Genomic DNA, 23,657 nt, shown 5'->3' on the forward strand with positions numbered 1-23,657 from the left:
TTTGTACAGTCAGCGCGACTCAAAGTGCCTCGTATCATAAAACAAGAATCAATCACACACACACACACACACACACACACACATTAAAATATGACGCAGGTTTGAAACCAACAGGTCAGGAGCCGGTCCGTGAGGAGATTTAATGAGTCCTAAAATGAGCCTCTAAAGCCGGACTCGTGCGTTTGGTCTTGTGAGTCGACGTGCTGCTGCCGTTTGTTCAAAGGTCTCTGTGAGAGGTCTGACAACAAGGCGTTCACGTGGTCCAGTCGGCGCGAGATAAAACCATCAACGAGTCGTCCTGTGTCTTCGTCGCACACAGAGTAACATTTGTGGGGTTCAAACACACGTCGCAGTCAGAGACAACACCGAGGTTCTTTACCTCCTGCTGTTTGTTCACAGCTCGTCTAAATGAGCGTTAAATTAAAACTGCTCGTTCGTTTGGTTCCTGTTGAGTTAGTTCATGAACACAAACAGTGTGTGCAGCTGAGAGACCTTTAAAATGCTGATTGATCAAGTAGGAAGTTCAGATCTTTAATTCAACAGGTAAACAATCAGAGATCCAAACACAACAACAACAACAACAACAGCAATGTGTTGATCAACTCATCTGCTGAAGGAGATGAATAAAGAGAGATGTATGACTCACACAGTGTGATGCAGAGAGCTCTGACCTCCATCATGTCCTGACGCTGACTGACTGAACGTCACACTGACACACAGATAACTTCAGCTGAGGACTTCCTGTTCCTGTGCACATGACTTCCTGTCTCCTTCTGAGACACTTTGTTCTACAACAGTGAACTGACTCTGAACTGTATGACAGGCTACAGGTCCAGGTCCAGGTCCAGGTCCACATCAAGGCAGCTACAGGTCCAGGTCCACATCAAGGCAGCTACAGGTCCAGGTCCACATCAAGGCAGCTACAGGTCCAGGTCCACATTAAGGTAGATACAGGTCCAGGTCCACATCAAGGCAGCTACAGGTCCAGGTCCACATCAAGGTAGCTCCAGGTCCAGGTCCACATCAAGGTAGCTACAGGTCCAGGTCCACATCAAGGTAGATACAGGTCCAGGTCCACATCAAGGCAGCTACAGGTCCAGGTCCACATCAAGGTAGCTCCAGGTCCAGGTCCACATCAAGGTAGCTACAGGTCCAGGTCCACATCAAGGTAGCTCCAGGTCCAGGTCCACATCAAGGTAGATACAGGTCCAGGTCCACATCAAGGTAGTTACAGGTCCAGGTCCACATCAAGGCAGCTACAGGTCCAGGTCCACATCAAGGTAGATACAGGTCCAGGTCCACATCAAGGTAGATACAGGTCCAGGTCCACATCAAGGCAGCTACAGGTCCAGGTCCACATCAAGGTAGCTCCAGGTCCAGGTCCACATCAAGGCAGCTACAGGTCCAGGTCCACATCAAGGTAGCTACAGGTCCAGGTCCACATCAAGGTAGATACAGGTCCAGGTCCACATCAAGGTAGATACAGGTCCAGGTCCACATCAAGGTAGATACAGGTCCAGGTCCACATCAAGGTAACTACAGGTCCAGGTCCACATCAAGGTAGATACAGGTCCAGGTCCACATCAAGGTAGCTCCAGGTCCAGGTCCACATCAAGGTAGCTACAGGTCCAGATCCACATCAAGGTAGCTCCAGGTCCAGGTCCACATCAAGGTAGCTCCAGGTCCAGATCCACATCAAGGTAGCTACAGGTCCAGGTCCACATCAGGGTAGCTACAGGTCCAGGTCCACATTAAGGTAGATACAGGTCCAGGTCCACATCAAGGTAGCTACAGGTCCAGGTCCACATCAAGGTAACTACAGGTCCAGGTCCACATCAAGGTAGCTACAGGTCCAGGTCCACATCAAGGTAGCTACAGGTCCAGGTCCACATCAAGGTAACTACAGGTCCAGGTCCACATCAAGGTAGCTACAGGTCCAGGTCCACATCAAGGTAGCTACAGGTCCAGGTCCACATCAAGGTAACTACAGGTCCAGGTCCACATCAAGGTAGCTACAGGTCCAGGTCCACATCAAGGTAGCTACAGGTCCAGGTCCACATCAAGGTAGCTACAGGTCCAGGTCCACATCAAGGCAGCTACAGGTCCAGGTCCACATCAAGGTAGCTACAGGTCCAGGTCCACATCAAGGTAGCTACAGGTCCAGGTCCACATCAAGGTAGCTACAGGTCCAGGTCCACATCAAGGTAGCTACAGGTCCAGGTCCACATCAAGGCAGCTACAGGTCCAGGTCCACATCAAGGTAGCTACAGGTCCAGGTCCACATCAAGGTAGCTACAGGTCCAGGTCCACATCAAGGTAGCTACAGGTCCAGGTCCACATCAAGGCAGCTACAGGTCCAGGTCCACATCAAGGCAGCTACAGGTCCAGGTCCACATCAAGGTAGCTACAGGTCCAGGTCCACATCAAGGCAGCTACAGGTCCAGGTCCACATCAAGGTAGCTACAGGTCCAGGTCCACATCAAGGCAGCTACAGGTCCAGGTCCACATCAAGGTAACTACAGGTCCAGGTCCACATCAAGGCAGCTACAGGTCCAGGTCCACATCAAGGTAGCTACAGGTCCAGGTCCACATTAAGGTAGATACAGGTCCAGGTCCACATCAAGGCAGCTACAGGTCCAGGTCCACATCAAGGTAGCTACAGGTCCAGGTCCACATCAAGGCAGCTACAGGTCCAGGTCCACATCAAGGTAGCTACAGGTCCAGGTCCACATCAAGGCAGCTACAGGTCCAGGTCCACATCAAGGCAGCTACAGGTCCACATCAAGGTAGCTACAGGTCCAGGTCCACATCAAGGCAGCTACAGGTCCAGGTCCACATCAAGGTAGCTACAGGTCCAGGTCCACATCAAGGCAGCTACAGGTCCAGGTCCACATCAAGGTAACTACAGGTCCAGGTCCACATCAAGGCAGCTACAGGTCCAGGTCCACATCAAGGTAGCTACAGGTCCAGGTCCACATTAAGGTAGATACAGGTCCAGGTCCACATCAAGGTAGATACAGGTCCAGGTCCACATCAAGGCAGCTACAGGTCCAGGTCCACATCAAGGTAGATACAGGTCCAGGTCCACATCAAGGCAGCTACAGGTCCAGGTCCACATCAAGATAGCTACAGGTCCAGGTCCACATCAAGATAGCTACAGGTCCAGGTCCACATCAAGGTAGATACAGGTCCAGGTCCACATCAAGGCAGCTACAGGTCCAGGTCCACATCAAGGTAGATACAGGTCCAGGTCCACATCAAGGTAGCTACAGGTCCAGGTCCACATCAAGGTAACTACAGGTCCAGGTCCACATCAAGGTAGCTACAGGTCCAGGTCCACATCAAGGTAGATACAGGTCCAGGTCCACATCAAGGTAGCTACAGGTCCAGGTCCACATCAAGGCAGCTACAGGTCCAGGTCCACATCAAGGTAGCTACAGGTCCAGGTCCACATCAAGGTAGATACAGGTCCAGGTCCACATCAAGGTAGATACAGGTCCAGGTCCACATCAAGGCAGCTACAGGTCCAGGTCCACATCAAGGCAGCTACAGGTCCAGGTCCACATCAAGGTAGATACAGGTCCAGGTCCACATCAAGGCAGATACAGGTCCAGGTCCACATCAAGGTAGCTACAGGTCCAGGTCCACATCAAGGTAGCTACAGGTCCAGGTCCACATCAAGGTAGCTACAGTTCCACATCAAGGTAGCTACAGGTCCAGGTCCACATCAAGGTAGCTACAGGTCCAGGTCCACATCAAGGTAGCTACAGGTCCAGGTCCACATCAAGGTAGATACAGGTCCAGGTCCACATCAAGGCAGCTACAGGTCCAGGTCCACATTAAGGTAGATACAGGTCCAGGTCCACATCAAGGCAGCTACAGGTCCAGGTCCACATCAAGGTAGCTACAGGTCCAGGTCCACATCAAGGTAGCTACAGTTCCACATCAAGGTAGCTACAGGTCCAGGTCCACATCAAGGTAGCTACAGGTCCAGGTCCACATCAAGGTAGATACAGGTCCAGGTCCACATCAAGGTAGCTACAGGTCCAGGTCCACATCAAGGTAGCTACAGGTCCAGGTCCACATCAAGGCTGCTACAGGTCCACATCAAGATAGCTACAGGTCCAGGTCCACATCAAGGTAGATACAGGTCCAGGTCCACATCAAGGTAGCTACAGGTCCAGGTCCACATCAAGGTAGATACAGGTCCAGGTCCACATCAAGATAGCTACAGGTCCAGGTCCACATCAAGATAGCTACAGGTCCAGGTCCACATCAAGGTAGATACAGGTCCAGGTCCACATCAAGGTAGCTACAGGTCCAGGTCCACATCAAGGTAGATACAGGTCCAGGTCCACATCAAGGCAGCTACAGGTCCAGGTCCACATCAAGGTAGCTACAGGTCCAGGTCATTCTGGTTCAGTCTGGTTCTGGTCCAGTTTTTCTCAGAGAGTGTAACAGAATCACTGATGTGTTTTGTGTCAGCAGGTCTGGAGAGAAGATCTCCTGTGTGGTGGAACACGCCAGCCTGAGAGAACCTCTGGTTACTGACTGGGGTAAATACCTGCTCACCTGTCTGACTGTTCACCTGTCTGTCTGCTCACCTGTCTGTCTGTCTACCTGTCTGTCTGTTCACCTGTCTGTCTGCTCACCTGTCTGTCTCTCTACCTGCTCACCTGTCTGTCTGTTCACCTGTCTGTCTGCTCACCTGCCTGTCTCTCCACCTGTCTACCTGTTCACCTGTCTGCTCACCTGTCTGTCTCTCTACCTGTTCGCCTGTCTGTCTGCTCACCTGTCTGTCTGTTCACCTGTCTGTCTGCTCACCTGTCTGTCTGTCTACCTGTCTGTCTGTTCACCTGTCTGTCTGCTCACCTGTCTGTCTGTCTACCTGTCTGTCTGTTCACCTGTCTGTCTGCTCACCTGTCTGTCTGCTCACCTGTCTGTCCTCAGACCCGTCCATGCCTGAGTCTGAGAGAAACAAGATTGCCATCGGAGCCTCAGGACTGATCCTGGGTCTGGTCTTATCTCTGGCTGGATTCATCTACTACAAGAGGAAGGCCCGAGGTCAGAACACTACACACAGTCTAAAACCAGTTCACACCAGTTTGGACCAGTTTTAATGACGTGGTGTCTGTCTTTGTTGTTGACCCTGTCCTCGTCTCTTTAATCCAGGACGGATTCTGGTCCCCAGTAACTGATCCTGGACCTGTAGCTGCTTGTCAGATGGAATAAAAAGCAGCTGCTGCTTCAACCTGCTTCATGACTGTCAGTGCTGCAACACCTGCTCTGACATGTTCTCCCTGTGTCAGCGTGGGTTTCCTCTCTCTCCTGATGTTTCTGGTAGATCCCTCCTCAGTTGCTCTTCCTGAGGTTTCTACCGTTTTTTCCCCGTTAAAGGGTTTTTTGGGGGAGTTTTTCCTGATCAGCTGTGAGGGTCATAAGGACAGAGGGATGTCGTATGCTGTAAAGCCCTGTGAGGCAAATTGTGATTTGTGATATTGGGCTTTATAAATAAAATTGATTGAACAGATGTTGGACCCACAGCTGTGTGTGCAGACAGGTTCAGCCTCACTGAGTGCTGCAGCGTGTCGTCTGTCCTCTGCAGCACCTTCACTCATTCACGCTGTCAGGTTACAGGAGCATAACATAAATTCTACTCGTGTTTTAATGTCACACAACTGATGTCCACATGGATGATTCTGTGTGTGTGACAGTATGATGGAGATAATCATTAATAATAATTGTTAAATACATTAAACAACGTGACTTAATTTTCATGAGATGACCTCGAGTGGCACGGCTCCTGAAAAGGGAGACATCATCACCAGTTAATGAAACCAGTCTCATAAAACACCCTGAACTGTCAGAACTGTGATTAATAATTACCTTACTACAGAGGCGCATTGCATTCACTGGATAAAAAAAAATAATTAGACACCTGAAGAAACTCTTAACAGGAGCTGGCCACTACCGCGGTGCTGAAACTAAATCAATCGATGTCAGGCACATCGATCACCCACCACCTCATCAGCCATAAGTCACACACAGCCTATTTATTTTTCGTCTTATTATTATTTTTCTTCCACCAGGTTTTGGTGCATAACTTGTGCCACAGCTCTGAGCGCACACAGGGTCTTCATAAAACATACCCAGATAGCACACATACATCTGCCCGACATCGGCCTGAGGACGACACATCGGCCCTGAATTTATAACGTCTGACAAGCGTCGGCCACATGGGCGGATATCTTTAAATTTAACACTCTTTTGTCCCAGCTCATCAAACGTTTCTGTTACGTCGGCTTTGGGTCGGACCAGTGCCACAGAATGTCTGCCCACATACGGAAGTCGCCGCAGAGGCGGGATTTCATCTCTGCGGTGTTTGTTTGAAACTGAGCTGGCAGCACACAGCATCTCATCACAGTTGGTTTCAGGTAGGCTAACTGGAAGAAACTGGCAGAAAATAGCTTTGTTGTTTCTTCTGTGAGCGTTAAAAGAGGTTCCTGGTGAGTGGCGAGGCACGACTGGGTGTATATAGCTTAGCACAGGTCCCCACCAGCTAACGTTATCTTTCGTTAGCTGTTAGCTAGTTTAGCGGTTTAGCTCATGTTAGCTAACAGGCTACAACTGTGGTGTTTTCATTTTATTTTCCCTAGTTGACGTTATCTGCTCATCTGGTTATCGTGAGCACTCGTTTTGGGTTAAAGTGGAAGTGCCCGGAGCTGCCACCCGTGGTCCCGTGGCCCCCCAGCCTGACCTCAGTTTCCACACTAAATGAAGCAGAGTGACGGACCTGTTGTGTGCCCGTCTTAATACTCAATTAGACAGGGCATTCCGAATCTAATCATGACATGAAGCTTCTCCTTTTATTTGCTTTATTGTCCAAACTGACAGTAACATCACAAGTCCGCATTGCACGCCTCCGGGCTGCCGTGATTCCAAACTTCCTGTTTTTCTAACCATGTGACCTACGTAACCCAATACATGACAGGACCCAAAGCCTTCAATCTGGCTAAAAGACAGCTGAAATGCTAAAACAAAATACAGTGGTGAAGTTGGGATTTGTTTCTTCAAGTCATGTGCTCATCATCTTTTCTGTCTCTTGCAGGCTGCCAGGAGAAGCGGACTGGCCGTCAGATATTGTTTGTGGAAATTTGAAAATAAAGTTTGTCAAATTGACCTTTGTCTCTTCATTGTGCACACTTACACACGAAATATGCTAACAGAATGTTAGCATTGATTTCTCACATTGAATGGTGAAATATTTGTAGTTTGAAAGGTCCGACCTAAATGAATAAAGGTCGTAGTTAACGAAGCATATGAATATTAATGAATATTAATGAAGGAGCGCCCACTGAGCGCAGCTTCTTTTATTGATCGTTTGAATGTTGTGGTCATTTTCGATTATAGGCCAACGTCTCAGCGACGTCTTGGCAATGAGCAAACGCTCTCCCTGCTACGTCTTAACGATCTAAACTTGATACATCAGGCCAACGTTGGACAGATGTATGTGTGCTATCTGGGTAGGTTCAAGATTCAATATGCACAGTAAGGACACGTTTCCCTGCAGAATGAAATTCATTCCTTTCTGTCACCAATTAACATCAAACAATATAAATCTGAAGTATGAAATAGATCAAAATATAAACGGTGCGCACTGTTGTCCTTGCTTAGTGTAATACTCGTCGTAATTTACAATATATACACATTATAATAAAGATATGATGGCACCACCCGAGTGGCAGCTGGTTACAGTAGTTCTGACCCCCCTTCGTGGATGTGCAGTATGTGGTTCTGAGCGAAGCAGTGGCTAATGTGGCACCTTTCCTGATCTCATCATTACAAGATCATTATCTTGTAATTACAAGATAACGTGTCTAATTTCTTTTTTTTTTATCCAGTGACTGCAATGCGCTTCTGTACCTTACTGACTGTGAAGGAGGATGTTGGAGTTGTTGACACAGCGGTTGGTGATTCATTCAGTCTGGTGCAGAACTAAACAGCAGGTTTATTCACAATGAGAACAGAACATGATGAACCCATCGCTCCATCACACACTGAAGGAAGGCTCAATGAACTTCAGACAATACATACGACGTTATCAGAGGAAGTTGTTGCACAGACAGTCAGCTATGATGTCATCGAACAAAGGAAGTAGAATAAGTTGTATCAGCTGTACGAACATTAATCAGGATCTCAATGCAAATAAAGTGACTTTTAGCTGCATCAACTGTCCAACATTTATAACAGTTATTTTAACATTTATAACAGTTATTTTAACATGTATAACAGTTATTTTAACATTTATAATTGTACATATTTCAACATTTTAGGTCATACTTGTTTATAATATGTATTTACCATATGAATTTAAATTCATATCAAATTAAATAAACTATGTTTTTAAATTGTGCAGACAAATGTTTTTTCTCCCACTGCAGGAGTTTTAAATCATGTAAAGCTTTTAATAAACAATATTTTTAAATGTGTTTTTAAGAAATGTTTAACATTTAATATCACCCATTAAACACCATCACGAGAAGCCCTTTCTTTTCACGAGGTCAGTGAACTCACCACATGGCTATTCAAGGGTTAACTACAGAGTGTTGCTGAGGGACTGACTGACTCGTGGCTGAATCTCCAGTTGCTCAGGTCCAGGTCCCTGTTTCAGAGAGCAGGCTCAACAAACTGATCCTGATCCAGATCTCTGAGCTGACCCCTAACCCTCAGAGTCAGTTCAGTCAGCTCTGAGTCTGTTCAGCCTGAGGGCAGCTGGGTCACAGTGAGCACCAACAAACATCATCAGCAGAGTGCAGATAACATGATCCTCAGAGACAGGAAGTGGAGTTAAAAGCAGAGCCACTGATTTCATCCCAAACTGAATCAGAGATTTGAAGACATGAAAAATCAAAGTGCTCCATCAGCTGATCAGAGTGAGGTGTGATGGAGCGTGTTCACATGTGATGTGATGTCATGTGATGAGGTCATGTGTCTAACATACAGAAACATGTTTGTATCTTAACAGTGTTCATATATTTGAATATAATGTATTCAGCTGTAATGTGATGGAGCCCAAACACACTGGGCACAAACTCAACATCAAACACACACATATTAAACACACTGGAACTGATCCTGACGTCATGACGACGTGGACACCAGGCTGATGGAGCTATTATGGGATGTTGAGTCCCATCAATGAGCCAGTTCCATCTTTGAACATATGAGACGTCTTGATCAATGACCTCATCACGTGTCCAGGTAGATTCATGAACACTGACACACCTGCAGCTCTGTGGAAATGATCCGCTCTGATTTAAAAACAGCTCCAAGTCTTTTCAGAGCCAGAGACACTTTTCTGACGGCCCGACAAACTGTCTCTGCTCCGATGATGATGATGATGATGATGATGAAGATCCAGCAGGGGGCGCTGCAGCTCCATCACTCTCTGCTGCTCTTCAACATCAACATCCTGCTGCCTAGCAACAGATGACACAACCAGCAGCTGGTTTTTGATTGGCCGAGCTGACTGTGAATAAACTGATGAACCATGTTAAAATGTGTTGGTTTGATGACGTCACCTATACATGATATTATATGTTATTGATTACAGAGGAGATCAATAAACAGGATCGATATGATTCCAGATCAATATGAAGCCACAGTTTGGTCACAGTTTGACTCCAACATGTTTCAGACACTCTGAATAAATCTCAAGGATCATTTTAGGAAGATTAAAAATGTTTTCATGAAGAGTTTGAACTGACTTTGATTTAAAACCACTTTAAACACACTGACTGTTTTGATTTCATGTTTGTAGAAAAACTCTGAGGAGATTAAAACATGTGCTGATGTTTCTGCCTCATCATCATCATCATCATCATCATCGTGTGTTTGAACCACGTTTACAGAGTTATTTTTTATGGCTGTGTTTCTGGTGATTTCCCTCCAGACTGCCTCACACACCTGAACAGGTGAGACACACTGAAGGTACCAGGATGAACCTGTAGGAGGCGTCTCAGCTCCTTCTGTCTCTCTGTCTGTCTCTGCTGGTCAACTCCAAACTTCTCCTCCTGGTAACTGATGACTCATCAGCAGCTCAGCCTCTGATTGGCTGCTGACTGAACAGGAAGTGAAAGTAAAGAGTTGGGACTTTCCAGAGACGCTGCTGCGTTCAGGCGTCTGATGGTAAACAGAGAAGAAGAGACTAAACAACAAAGTGCTGAACAGAGACGCTGCTGCTGAGTCTGATCACATGACCCATGACTCAAACATGGAAACAAGACATACTGACAGTTTGACACAGTTACAAACTGAAGATAGAAAGAAAAATGAGGGACACAAACCTGAGGCAAGCCTGGAGAGGCATGTACACGATGGTAGGGGTCATTAATACCAGTGATGATTTGTCCCTTGCAAACAAACTAAAAACCTTTTTTACCAGATTCAATACTGTTGATTTTTCTAATGAACAGAATTCGTTAAGAGAGCAATTAGCCAGTCGCTCATTATACAGGAGAACCAAGTGCGTAGAACCCTCCAAAGAATAAATCCACACAAGGCGTCTGGGTTTGATGGGATACAGGGTCCTGTGCTCAAGGAGAGTGGGGAGCAGCTCAGCCCTGTACTGACAAGTCTGTGTCAGGAGTCTGCAGATACTCATCATGTCCCAGAAGCATGGAAGACCTGCTCATGGTGCCGCTGCCCAAGATCACCAAACTTCTATAAAGGACTATCGACCAGTTGTGTTAACTTCACTAATGACTAAAAGTTTAGAGCACATTAATGTCAATGACCTTCTGAGGCACTGATGATGCTCTCCTCTTTGTGCTGAATGAGATCTGTTATCATGTTGATCAGCAGGAAACATGTCGTCACATTGAACCATCCACGTCTCTGAAACCACCACCTGACCTTCACATGACGAGACACATCAAAGGGACACGATGACATCACTCTGCTCTCAGGACAATGACATCACTCCGCTCTCAGGACGATGACATCACTCCGCTCTCAGGACGATGACATCACTCTGCTCTCAGGATGATGACATCACTCCGCTCTCAGGACGATGACATCACTCTGCTCTCAGGATGGAAATGAGGACAGTTTGAGTCTGACCTCACCGTCACTGCAGGTTGGTTTGAAATGCATTCTGGGATACTAAACATGGGCTGATAAACCAGGAGGGGTGAGACGTGGTCAGGTGACTCAGACTGTGACTGAGAACGTTCTCACACTGTGGTGATGGAGGTCTGCAGGGGTCAAAGGTCACCTCATGGACTGACCTCCTCTGTTCCTGCTGCTGGTCAACTCCAATCATCTCTTCCTGGTAACTGATGACTCATCAGCAGCTCAGCCTCTGATTGGCTGCTGACTGAACAGGAAGTGAAAGTAAAGAGTTGGGACTTTCCAGAGACGCTGCTGCGTTCAGGCGTCTGATGGTAAACAGAGAAGAAGAGACTAAACAACAAAGTGCTGAACAGAGACGCTGCTGCTGAGTCTGATCACATGACCCATGACTCATACAACACACACACACACACACACACACACACACACACACACACACACACACACCTCATTAATGCTGTGACTGATACAGCTGCTGATGTTCTCTCTGTGTGTGTTAATAAAGTTTTAACATGTATAAATGAAGCTTGAGGTTCTGACACACTGTACAGTGAATGAATCAGTCAGGAAGTGTGTGATGAACTTCCTGTGAACATCACAGACGTCATGTCAGCAGGTAACACAGGATGAAAACATCAGTGTGTCGTCGTCACATTAAAACATCCACGTCTCTGATCGATCGACTCGATCAGGTGACTTAACGTCACCAGGCCGTAAACAAACTACACCATGGTCACATGACTTAACGTCACCGCCACAACCAGGCTGTAAACAAACTACACCACGGTCACATGACTTAACGTCACAACCAGGCTGTAAACAAACTACACCATGGTCACATGACTTAACGTCACCACCACAACCAGGCTGTAAACAAACTACACCACGGTCACATGACTTAACGTCACCGTCATAACCAGGCTGTAAACAAACTACACCACAGTCACATGACTTAACTTCACCGCCACAACCAGGCCGTAAACAAACACACCATGGTCACTTGACTTAATGTCACCGTCATAACCAGGCTGTAAACAGACTACACCACGGTCACATGACTTAACGTCACAACCAGGCCGTAAATAAACTACACCACGGTCACATGACTTAACGTCACAACCAGGCCGTAAATAAACTACACCACGGTCACATGACTTAACATCACCGTCATAACCAGGCTGTAAACAAACTACACCACGGTCACATGACTTAACTTCACCGTCATAACCAGGCTGTAAACAAACTACACCACGGTCACATGACTTAACATCACCGTCATAACCAGGCTGTAAACAAACTACACCACGGTCACATGACTTAATGTCACCGTCATAACCGGGCCATAAACAAACTGCACCATGCTCACATGACTTAATGTCACCGCCACAACCAGGCGGTAAACAAACTACACCACGGTCACATGACTTAACGTCACCGCCACAACCAGGCGGTAAACAAACTACACCACGGTCACATGACTTAACGTCACCGCCACAACCAGGCCGTAAACAAACTACACCACGGTCACATGACTTAACGTCACCGCCACAACCAGGCGGTAAACAAACTACACCACGGTCACATGACTTAACGTTACCGCCACAACCGGGCCATAAACAAACTACACCACGGTCACATGACTTAATGTCACCGCCACAACCAGGCCGTAAACAGACTACACCACGGTCACATGACTTAACTTCACAACCAGGCCGTAAACAAACTACACCACGGTCACATGACTTAACATCACCGCCACAATCAGGCCGTAAACAAACTACACCACGGTCACATGACTTAACATCACCGTCATAACCAGGCTGTAAACAAACTACACCACGGTCACATGACTTAATGTCACCGTCATAACCAGGCCATAAACAAACTACACCATGGTCACATGACTTAACGTCACCGCCACAACCAGGCCGTAAACAAACTACACCACGGTCACATGACTTAACTTCACAACCAGGCCGTAAACAAACTACACCACGGTCACATGACTTAACGTCACCGTCATAACCAGGCTGTAAACAAACTACACCACGGTCACATGAATTAACGTCACCGCCACAACCAGGCTGTAAACAAACTACACCACAGTCACACGACTTAACGCCACAACCAGGCCGTAAACAAACTACACCATGGTCACATGACTTAACGTCACAACCAGGCTGTAAACAAACTACACCACGGTCACATGACTTAACGTCACAACCAGGCCGTAAACAAACTACACTACGGTCACATGACTTAACGTCACAACCAGGCCGTAAACAAACTACACCACGGTCACTTGACTTAACGTCAGCGCCACAACCGGGCCATAAACAAACTACACCACGGTCACATGACTTAACGTCACAACCGGGCCATAAACAAACTACACTACGGTCACATGACTTAACGTCACAACCGGGCCGTAAACAAACTACACCACGGTCACATGACTTAACGTCACAACCAGACCGTAAACAAACTACACTACGGTCACATGACTTAACGTCACAACCGGGCCGTAAACAAACTACACCACGGTCACATGACTTAACGTCACAACCGGGCCGTAAACAAACTACACTACGGTCACATGACTTAACGTCACAACCAGACCGTAAACAAACTACACTACGGTCACATGACTTAACGTCACAACCAGGCCATAAACAAACTACACCACGGTCACATGACTTAACGTCACAACCAGGCCGTAAACAAACTACACCACGGTCACATGACTTAACGTCAGCGCCACAGTGAGGTATTTACTGACGTCTCTTCAGCTTGTGTTAACCACAGACCTTAAGCTTTTCAACCAAAAACAGCAGGGAACAGGAAGTGCTAACATGCTAACATGCTAACGTCTATCCCGTCAGGTTTTTAATAATAATTAAACTTTATTAATAACCATTTAATTTAGTTTTCTTCACAGAAATGAATAAAATGCTGAGTACAGGTCTACTGTATGCAAAATCAAGGGGACCTCCTGTGAAGCTCTGCTGACCCTGAGTGGGGGTAAGGACCCCTGTGTTGGGAACCAGTGATCTCAAGTCATAGTTTTTCTGGATGTCTCAACTGGTCTTTAAACGCTCCAGCTGATCCAGAACGAGGCGGCACGAGTACTGACAGGAAGTAAGAACAGAGATCATATTTCTCCTGTTTTATCTTCTCCTCACTTACAGAGCTCTAAATGTTGCGTCACATCTTAGAGAGCTCACAGTGCCCCATCATCCCACCAGAACACTGCGCTCTGAGAATACAGGGTTACTGTGGGTCCTGAAGAGGAGCCAGAGCCTTCAGCTATCAGGCTCCTCTTCTGAGGAACCAACTTCCTGTTTCGGTCCTAGACGCAGACACCGTCTCCACATTTCACTCAGTGAGGAACCTTCTAAAGACACAAACTCTGCTCCACCACAGACAGAATAAAATAACGGACGCAGCTGCCGTGACATCACCCGTTGGTTTGTGGCCCTCTGCTCTGAAGCCTTGATTTTGGAATGTCAGCTGTCGCCATCTTGTTTTTTGGAGCCAGAAGTGATCCTGTGTCCCCTGTGAAGACGGACATTATAACATGGAGGTCTGCGGGGATTCATTGGCTGTACGAGCCAGCCTCAGCTGCTGTGGGCTTCCCTGCAGGTTGCTGCTCGGTTCCACCACGGCCTGAGAATGATGGAGGTCTGCAGGGGTCAAAGGTCATCTCATGGACTCCACCTGTAGGGGGCGTCTGACCTCTTCTGTTCCTGCTGCTATTCAACAACACACCTCTCCTCCTGGTAACTGATGACTCATCAGCAGCTCTGCCTCTGATTGGCTGTTGATGTCAGAGTGAACGTAAAGAGTCGGGACTTTCCACAGACGCTGCTGCGTTCAGGTGCTGCAGGAAAACTCAGTGTCCTCATGTTGACTTACAGTTAATCCTCAGTATCAGAGGTGAAGGTGGTGAATTCCTGGTTTTACAGAGACACCTGAAGGCATCGTGTGGTCAGACTGGTTTTGGTGGTGAACAGAGAACGAGGAAACTGGAACACAAACTGTCCCAGTTCACTGAACAAACTGGTTTCCACAAGAAGAAGAAATGTGTCTCAGTGTTTGTCTTTTCTTTGTACAGAACACAACTTTATTTAAACGTGTCATTGAATCAGACGACTTTATGAGTTCCTACACAGCAGCACTATGTGAACACTAAGAACCACAGATACAGTGATGTCAGAGTGAACCAACAGAAGACAGTCTGGATAGTAATTTATTATGGATTGCTGCAGTTGTGTTTCATCTCCTGTGACTTATGTCATTAACAGATGTCTATGTGTATGCAAATGTCCTCTGTTGTGGAAGACAGCTAAAATGATCCCAGTACCCAAAGATAAACCATCTGTTTTTAATGAGAGCAACTCCAGAGCGGTTGGCACTATTGCTGTCCTGAGCAAAAAGTTGTATATTTGCAAATTCATGATTATTTCTTTATGAATGGGGTGGGGCTGTGTTGTTAGATTTCACTGCTGCCTCTGATTTACTCGACCGTTCTTTCATGGTAAAGAAACTAGAATGTTATGGTTTTGGTCCACTGGCTCTAAAGTGGATCCATAATTATCTGTCTTCTAGATCACAACAGGTGTATTTGAATGGTGGCATATCGAACAGTGGGGATCTAGTGTGTGGTGTGCCTCAGGGCAGCTGCCTTGGACCATTACTGTTCACTGTATTTATTAATGATCTTGCTTGGGCTACTAAAAGTGCAAAAATGTTTTTTCTATGCTGATGATTCAACCTTGTATTATGCTGCCCCTTCATGCAAGGAACTTAATGATGTCCTTAATATGGAACTGCAAGTCGTGCACGATTGGGTTCTTTGTAATGAGTTCGTTCTTAATATTCCCAAAACAGGACGGCACTTGAACTTTATCATGGCGGGCTGACAGTTTGACCAGCACACAATATAAGAATATAGATTCACACTGATGGGACGACATAGCTCAATATGAACAGGACATGACTTTTAGTTTAATTATTTTTACACATGATTTCTGAGCATGTCCAAGACCCAGTGAGTATGGGACTCTGTCCAACTGATTCGGCATTGGGTGGGCTATGTAGCGGCTCGAAACTGTGAAATAACCTGAGTGGTCCGTTTTGTATTTGTATTTTAAGCTAAAGGTGACGCGGTGTGTCATAATTTATTTTTAAGTCTGTTCAGAGCCAGCAATGTCAGAACAATGGAAATGGATACGTTGTTTTTTTTCTGTTTGGGTTTCGATCCCGAGTTATGCAAATAATATTTAAAGACTGTGGAAATGCTGCTTAGGTTTGTGCATATACATATGTGCATACTACATACAGTATGTGTGTGGCATATTGTAAAAAGAGACGACTATCAGGTGACTTTTTGAGGGGTGGTGGGTGGTCTTCTAATGGGGACCACCTGAGTGTGATTCATGGACCGTGTTTGCGGTGGGTCTGTCAAGAGTGAGAGAGAAAGGGGGGGCGGGTATGTTGTTCTGTGTGTGGGGGGTTTGTTCAGTGTTCTATGTTCCGAAGGGGTTTTACACAAGGTTTTTTGCATGTTATGGATAACCTGGGTTTTGACAGGCAGCGGGGTGGCACCTCCTCCTCTCTCTCCCTTTTTTCTTTCTTCTCACTCTCCACCTTCCTCTGTGCGAGTTATCGTCTCAGTATGGACCATATACAAGGTATCTGTTAAATTATGGCTAGTTGTGTGAGGATAGTATCCTGGAATGTAAACAGGCTGCAAAATCCAGTGAACAGAAGGAAATGTTTATCACACCTTAAGTCCCAACAAACCCACATAGCTTTTTTACAATAGACCCACTTGACCGATTCAGAGGCTGCCAAACTGCAAAGAGACTGGGTCGGTCAGATATATCACAGTTCATATACCAGTAAAAAGCACAGAGTGGCTATTCTGGTTCACAAAAAGTTACATTTTCTCATTATAAAAGAACAAAAGGACAAACGAGGAAGAATGATATTCGTGGAAGTTGAAATTAATGGGAAAAAAGTTAATTTATGTAACATTTATGCACCGAATATCGGAGATCCAGCCTTTCTTCATGGAATAAATAATTTAACAGGGGGCATACCTGATGGGCACACAGTTTTAGCAGGGCATTTTAATCAAGTTTTGGATGGGACCCTGGATAAAAACCACCTTTTCTAATAATGTACTTAAAGACAGGATGGCAATTAAACTCTTGATGAAGGACCTGGGATTGATTGATATATGGAGGCTTGTCAACCGGAGACAGAGGGAATATACATTTTATTCCCATAATCATAAATCTCACTCTAGGATAGATTATTTTCTGATTGGCAAGGCTCTGGTAGAGAGCATCTCAGACTGTTCAACAGGACCCATAGCACTGACTGATCATGCTGCAGTGCAGCTAGATTTAGTAATGTAGTCAGATGGAGGAAGGAAAAATAGGTGGAGGCTAAATGTATCGCTACTACAGGATCCAGAATTTAACAGTTTAGTAGAAAGTGAACTTGATGATTTCTTTCTGGTGAACACTGGGTCAACAGATACGTTAGGGACTGTTTGGGAGGCCTCTAAGGCTTATATGAGGGGGAAAGTTGTTGCCTATTCAAGCAGGAAAAAAAGAGAGCGAATACAACGATTAAAAGATCTTGAATCTCAGCTTAAAGAATTAGAGAAATCATTGTCTGAGAAACACTCCGACCCATTGTTGAAAAAAGTGTGTGACTTGAAATTTCAAATAAATGAAATATACAACAAACAAGCAGAGTATGCCCTATTTAGGTTGAAAAGTAATTCTTATGAGAGTGGCGAAAAATCAGGGAAACTATTGGCTAGACAATTACACCAAAGGGAGACCAGTTATGCCACACCAGCTGTTAAAAACGAGAAAGGTGAATTGGTGACAAACACATTAACAAAGTATTTGCAAATTTTTATGAACAACTTTATAAATCCAAAGCCGTTCGATAGGGTGGAGTGGAGCTTTTTGTGGCATGCGCTTGGGACATTTGGGTTTGGGGAAGGTTTTATCAAATGGGTGAACGTGATCTGTTCAGATCCCAGGGCGACAGTGATAACGAATGGACTGACCTCGCCCTTCTTTGGCCTAACACGCAGGACCAAAATGTTTCTGTACGCAGACGACATTTTATTATTTATGAAAGACCCTATAGTGTCCATCCCTAAGGTTTTATCAACAACTGAATCATTTTCATAATCATCAGGCTATAAAATAAATTGGCAAAAATCCGAAGGTATGCCAATATTGAGAGGGTGCAGCCAATCAGTAATCTCTACATTCCAGTTTAAGGTCATCCCATCTGGAACGAAATATCTAGGGATTAGATTATGCTCAGATCTAGAAAATATAATTTCTATTAAAACAAGCAAGCAAGCAGAACTTTATTTGTAAAGCACAATTCAGCTCAATACAATCAATACAGCTCCTTTAATTAAAAAAATTAAGACAAATTTGGACAAATGAAAATTGATAAAGCTCACTCTGTGGGGGAAAATTAATATTATTAAGATGGCAGTCGCGCCACAATTTAATTATAAAAGACATATTTTTGGATTACATGGTTGGCAAAAGGGGTACGTGTTGCCAATAACCTCTGCAGGGACCAGTCATTTATATCATTTCAGGACCTTAAAGAACAATGTGATTTAACAGATAAAGGGAATTTCTGGAAGTATTTACAGTTGAGGAGTAGTGTGAGTTCTACTTTTGGATTAGAATGGGCAGAGGAAGGACAAAATAAGGTTCAAGAATTTCTCAACTGTCGTCATACTCGGCACGCCGCCTCGCTATGTTATAGAAAAATGTCAAATACTCAAACAAGAATGTGTGAAAGCTTGAGACAAATATGGCAAAAGGATCTCAGTGGTGAGATTAGTGAAGATGTATGGCAGGATGTGACCTCAAATGTAGGCTGGGCTACAAGGGATGCAAGGAGTAAGTTCATCCACTATAAGATCGCACACAGATATTATTTTACACCACTGAAATTGTTTAAAATGGGATTAAGCCAGGACAGTAAATGCTGGAAATGACATAAGGAGTTGGGCACATTCCTTCATGCCATATGGGACTGTCCTATGGTACTGCCCTCCTGGAAGGTGGTGCTGAAAAACCTTGAGGGATGGCTTACACGACCTTTACCAGAATCCCCACAACTATGTTTGTCAGCGGATAAGGCTCTAATGCCACCAGGCCTTACCAAAGCAGAGCTCCGGCTGACAATAACCGGTTTTTATTGTTATGCTCGGCTCATATTACGCAGCTGGAAGAGCCCACATAAACCAGAGTGTGTGGAGTGGTTTAAACTCATGACAGAGACTGCTGCCTTTGAAAAGATGATTGCCAGGGTTAATAATGCTCCAAGTAACACCTTAGAGGGGTGCAAGGCATGGTGGGAAGGATAGGTATTGTTATGCATGTGATTGTATTTATGTATGCTTTGAATGTGTATGAGTCATGAGGGGTGCCAGGGGTGGGGGCTGCCTTTAAGTTGTAAGATGAGTGTTTTATTTTTATTTTTATCAATGTTATATTTTATTTTTATTTTCTATGTTTTTTTTCTTTCTTTGTCCTATCTATCTGTTTCTCCTTTTTATTTTCTTAAACAGACTGTTAATTTGTTTATGCCACATCTGTGACATTTGAAAATGTTGTCAGGATATTATGTTAAAACAAAAAAAATGAATGACAAAAAAAAAATAATCCCAAAACAAAAAGCATTTTATTAGGTTCAGAACTTAAATGATCTTGCAGCCCAAAGCTGGATTTAAAGTTATGTAATTTGTCTGTTGAACAAGTGGAGAGTGTCAAACCTCTTGGTGTAATGTTGGACTCCAGGCTTTCCTTCAGTCCTCATATTAACCACAGCATCTTAAAGATGGGAAGAGCTGTTGGTATCTCCAGGAAATGTGCTTCTTTTGTTGCTCGCCCCCTCTTGTGTCAGATCCTGTATAGTTTAGTATGATGTCACCTTGACTCTTGTTCTGAGGTCTGAACAAACAGTTTTCTAAACACTGTGCACGATCACAGCACTAGAGGGTCCAGCAACGGTCAGCTGGTGCTGCCTCGCCCAAGAACAAATGCTTTATCACGACCTTTTATTTATAGAGCAATAACTCTCTGCAATAATCTGCCTCATCATCTCTGCTGTACAGAAAGTAAACAGGTATTTAAAAAGAAACTTCAATCTCATTTAAGATTGTAAAGCTAATGGGGATCCTTAATAAACTAAACTAAGCTAAACTAAACTAAGCTAAACTAAACTAAACTAAACTGAACTAAACATGTCACAGATGAGACCACTGGGACAGTTTGTCATTGATTCACTGACACACTGTGTTTATATTTTCTCTTTGTCCTGTTGGGTTGGTTACTCTCCGCCGCCGTCCATCACCATCTGTCAGCCCAGGTTCTGCAGCGCGATGACTCAGCGCCTGAGACGACAGTGACCATCTGTGAATGAAACCATGTGATGGTCAGTTTCAGCTCAGAGCACCAGAAGAGAAACATCAGAGAGTTCAGTCAACACAGAGCTGAAGTCCAGACGCACTGAGACCACAACAAACTGCTGACATGTTTGGAGCTCTAACATCAGTCGCATGTTGCAGCAACTTGTTTCAGATAAACATGGAATCAAGTCAACGTCTTTATTTATTTTGTGAATATGAAACTCTTCTCACCAAATTCAGACAATAAATAAAACAGTGAAGCTTGAACAGACGTGATGACGAGCTGTGAACACTTGTCACTCTGTGTCCCTGTCTCAAAGTATGAATCAAAGACTTAAAACCTGTCACAATATTCAAACCTCTTTAAACACCCATTAGCATCCTGAGCTAGTTAGCTCTAAGTAGCTTAGCATCACATGTCAAAAGATGAAGATAAAGGTTTAAACTGTTGTCAACATGAAGATGCTACACATCGTTAGCTCAGTTAGAGTCTCCATAATTCACTCGTTCATCAACCCTGTTCATGTTCCCACTCCTCCATTATTTACATTCCTTCAGTCTGTGAGGCTCCGCCCACCAAAACAACCAAAATTATTTTTCATGAAATGAATCTAAGTTGTAAATGTTGTGTGAAGTCCTTTGCTAACTGTGAGCTAACTGTGAGCTCACTGTTTGCTAACTATGTGCTAATTGTGAGTTAACTGTGTGCTAACTGTGAGCTAACTGTGAGTTAACTGTGTGCTAATTGTGAGTTAACTGTGAGCTCACTGTGAGCTAACTGTGTGCTCACTGTGTGCTAACTGTGTGCTCACTGTATGCTAACTGTGTGCTCACTGTATGCTAACTGTGAGCTCACTGTGTGCTAACTGTGTGCTCACTGTGTGCTAACTGTGTGCTCACTGTATGCTAACTGTGAGCTCACTGTGTGCTAACTGTGTGCTCACTGTGTGCTAACTGTGTGCTCACTGTATGCTAACTGTGAGCTAACTGTGTAGATGGCTGTGGTCATTCCATGCGTCCTTTATGATGTCATAGATGCAGCCAATAGATGGCACTGGAGGGTGGAGTCAACAGTTTGACACAACAACAAGGCGAGGGTGGAGGAGGTCGTACTAATGTTCCTTTACAGAGAGGCAGTGGTGCAGACGGCGGCGGTCATTAAACACTTCCTGTCATGTGGACGGAGAGTCTTTGTGTTCATGGTTATTTAAATGTCTTGATGTTTCCAACATTTAAAGAGACGGATCTACTTTGATACGTACAGAGAGAATCAATGAGATTACAGCTGACACACCTGATATTAAACTGCGGAGCATTCTGACCTAAAATAAAATGGCTGACAACCCAAACAGTTGGTGTAAACACAGCCGGCTCATGAACCAGCACCGAGGTTCTGAGAGTCCTGAACAGACCTGGTCCAAGAACCAGAGCTACTGTGGTGGACCAGTGAGGTCATTAGACTGAAGAGGTTCAGACGGTGGTTTGATGTGACAGGTGGAACTCAGACGGACCCTCTGTTCCTGATGTGGACTTTAAAGAGGAGCTCTGGTCCAGATGTGAGTGGAACCTGCTCCACATGTTGATGCTAAGCTAACAGTTTGTAGCTAAGTGTTGCTCAGAGGGACCTTTGTCTCTTCACAGTGGACCGTCCAACAGTGTTTGGTTCTCCATGTAGGAAACAACATGTGTGTGTCCACCCTGAACCCCTCAGAGACACTGAGACATGTGGAGGAGTCCTGGACCACATCAGACTCTGTGACAGCACGTCACCAACTCTCCAACAGGAAGTACATTTAAACTACAACTCTTATTGATTTCACCTCCTGTTAATGATCACACATCTTTATTTAAATGATCTTCATTCATTCTAACGATCTTATCGACCAGTCAGATCTAAAATGGAGACGATGACACTGTGGCAACATTTTTTATCTCCACAGCAACCACCTGAATTAAAGACTTTTATTTTGAAAAACTCAACATTAAACAAACCTTAAAATGTGACCATCCAACAAAACACTTTATTCTGAAAAGACTCCATAAATACAGTATTGATTATTGATCGTATCGTCTGTGTGTTAAAGTCTGTGTCAGCAGCAGCCTGTCTCTACCTGGACACTGATGATGTCACATGATCTCTGCACTCTGATTGGCTGTTCAGTGTTTTAGAGTTCAGCTGCTACTGGAGTTTCTGTCAGTCGTCCTCAGAGTGAGACACAGACTCAGACAGGTCCAGGTCTACAGAGACTCAGACAGGTTCAGGTCTACAGAGACTCAGACAGGTTCAGGTCTACAGAGAGACTCAGACAGGTTCAGGTCTACAGAGACTCAGACAGGTCCAGGTCTACAGAGACTCAGACAGGTCCAGGTCTACACAGAGACTCAGACAGGTCCAGGTCTACAGAGACTCAGACAGGTCCAGGTCTACAGAGAGACTCAGACAGGTTCAGGTCTACAGAGACTCAGACAGGTCCAGGTCTACAGAGACTCAGACAGGTTCAGGTCTACAGAGAGACTCAGACAGGTTCAGGTCTACAGAGACTCAGACAGGTTCAGGTCTACAGAGAGACTCAGACAGGTCCAGGTCTACAGAGACTCAGACAGGTTCAGGTCTACAGAGACTCAGACAGGTTCAGGTCTACAGAGACTCAAACGGGTTCAGGTCTACAGAGACTCAGACGGGTTCAGGTCTACAGAGACTCAGACAGGTTCAGGTCTACAGAGAGACTCAGACAGGTCCAGGTCTACACAGACTCAGACAGGTTCAGGTCTACAGAGAGACTCAGACAGGTCCAGGTCTACAGAGACTCAGACGGGTCCAGGTCTACAGAGACTCAGACGGGTCCAGGTCTACAGAGACTCAGACGGGTCCAGGTCTACAGAGACTCAGACAGGTCCAGGTCTACAGAGAGACTCAGACAGGTTCAGGTCTACAGAGAGACTCAGACAGGTTCAGGTCTACAGAGACTCAGACAGGTTCAGGTTCAGGTCTACAGAGAGACTCAGACAGGTTCAGGTCTACAGAGACTCAGACAGGTTCAGGTCTACAGAG

General features: G+C 45.3%; 1 long non-coding RNA gene across 4 annotated transcripts; it reads left to right on the top strand.

The window, feature by feature from the left end:
• The first annotated feature begins 1,567 nt into the window (after positions 1 to 1,567).
• LOC125884239 (uncharacterized) lies at positions 1,568 to 4,406 on the top strand. Of its 4 annotated transcripts, XR_007448674.1 has the most exons (5): positions 1,568 to 1,672; positions 1,757 to 2,550; positions 3,077 to 3,132; positions 3,189 to 3,328; positions 4,207 to 4,406. It is a non-coding gene; the product is annotated as an uncharacterized LOC125884239 (long non-coding RNA). The 4 variants fall into 4 exon arrangements; XR_007448671.1 differs by lacking the exon at positions 4,207 to 4,406 and having other exon boundaries at positions 3,189 to 3,486; XR_007448672.1 differs by lacking the exons at positions 3,077 to 3,132; positions 4,207 to 4,406 and having other exon boundaries at positions 3,273 to 3,486.
• Positions 4,407 to 23,657: the final 19,251 nt, after the last annotated feature.

Source organism: Epinephelus fuscoguttatus, linkage group LG23 (genome assembly GCF_011397635.1).
Source record: "Epinephelus fuscoguttatus linkage group LG23, E.fuscoguttatus.final_Chr_v1".
NCBI lineage: Eukaryota > Metazoa > Chordata > Actinopteri > Perciformes > Serranidae > Epinephelus > Epinephelus fuscoguttatus.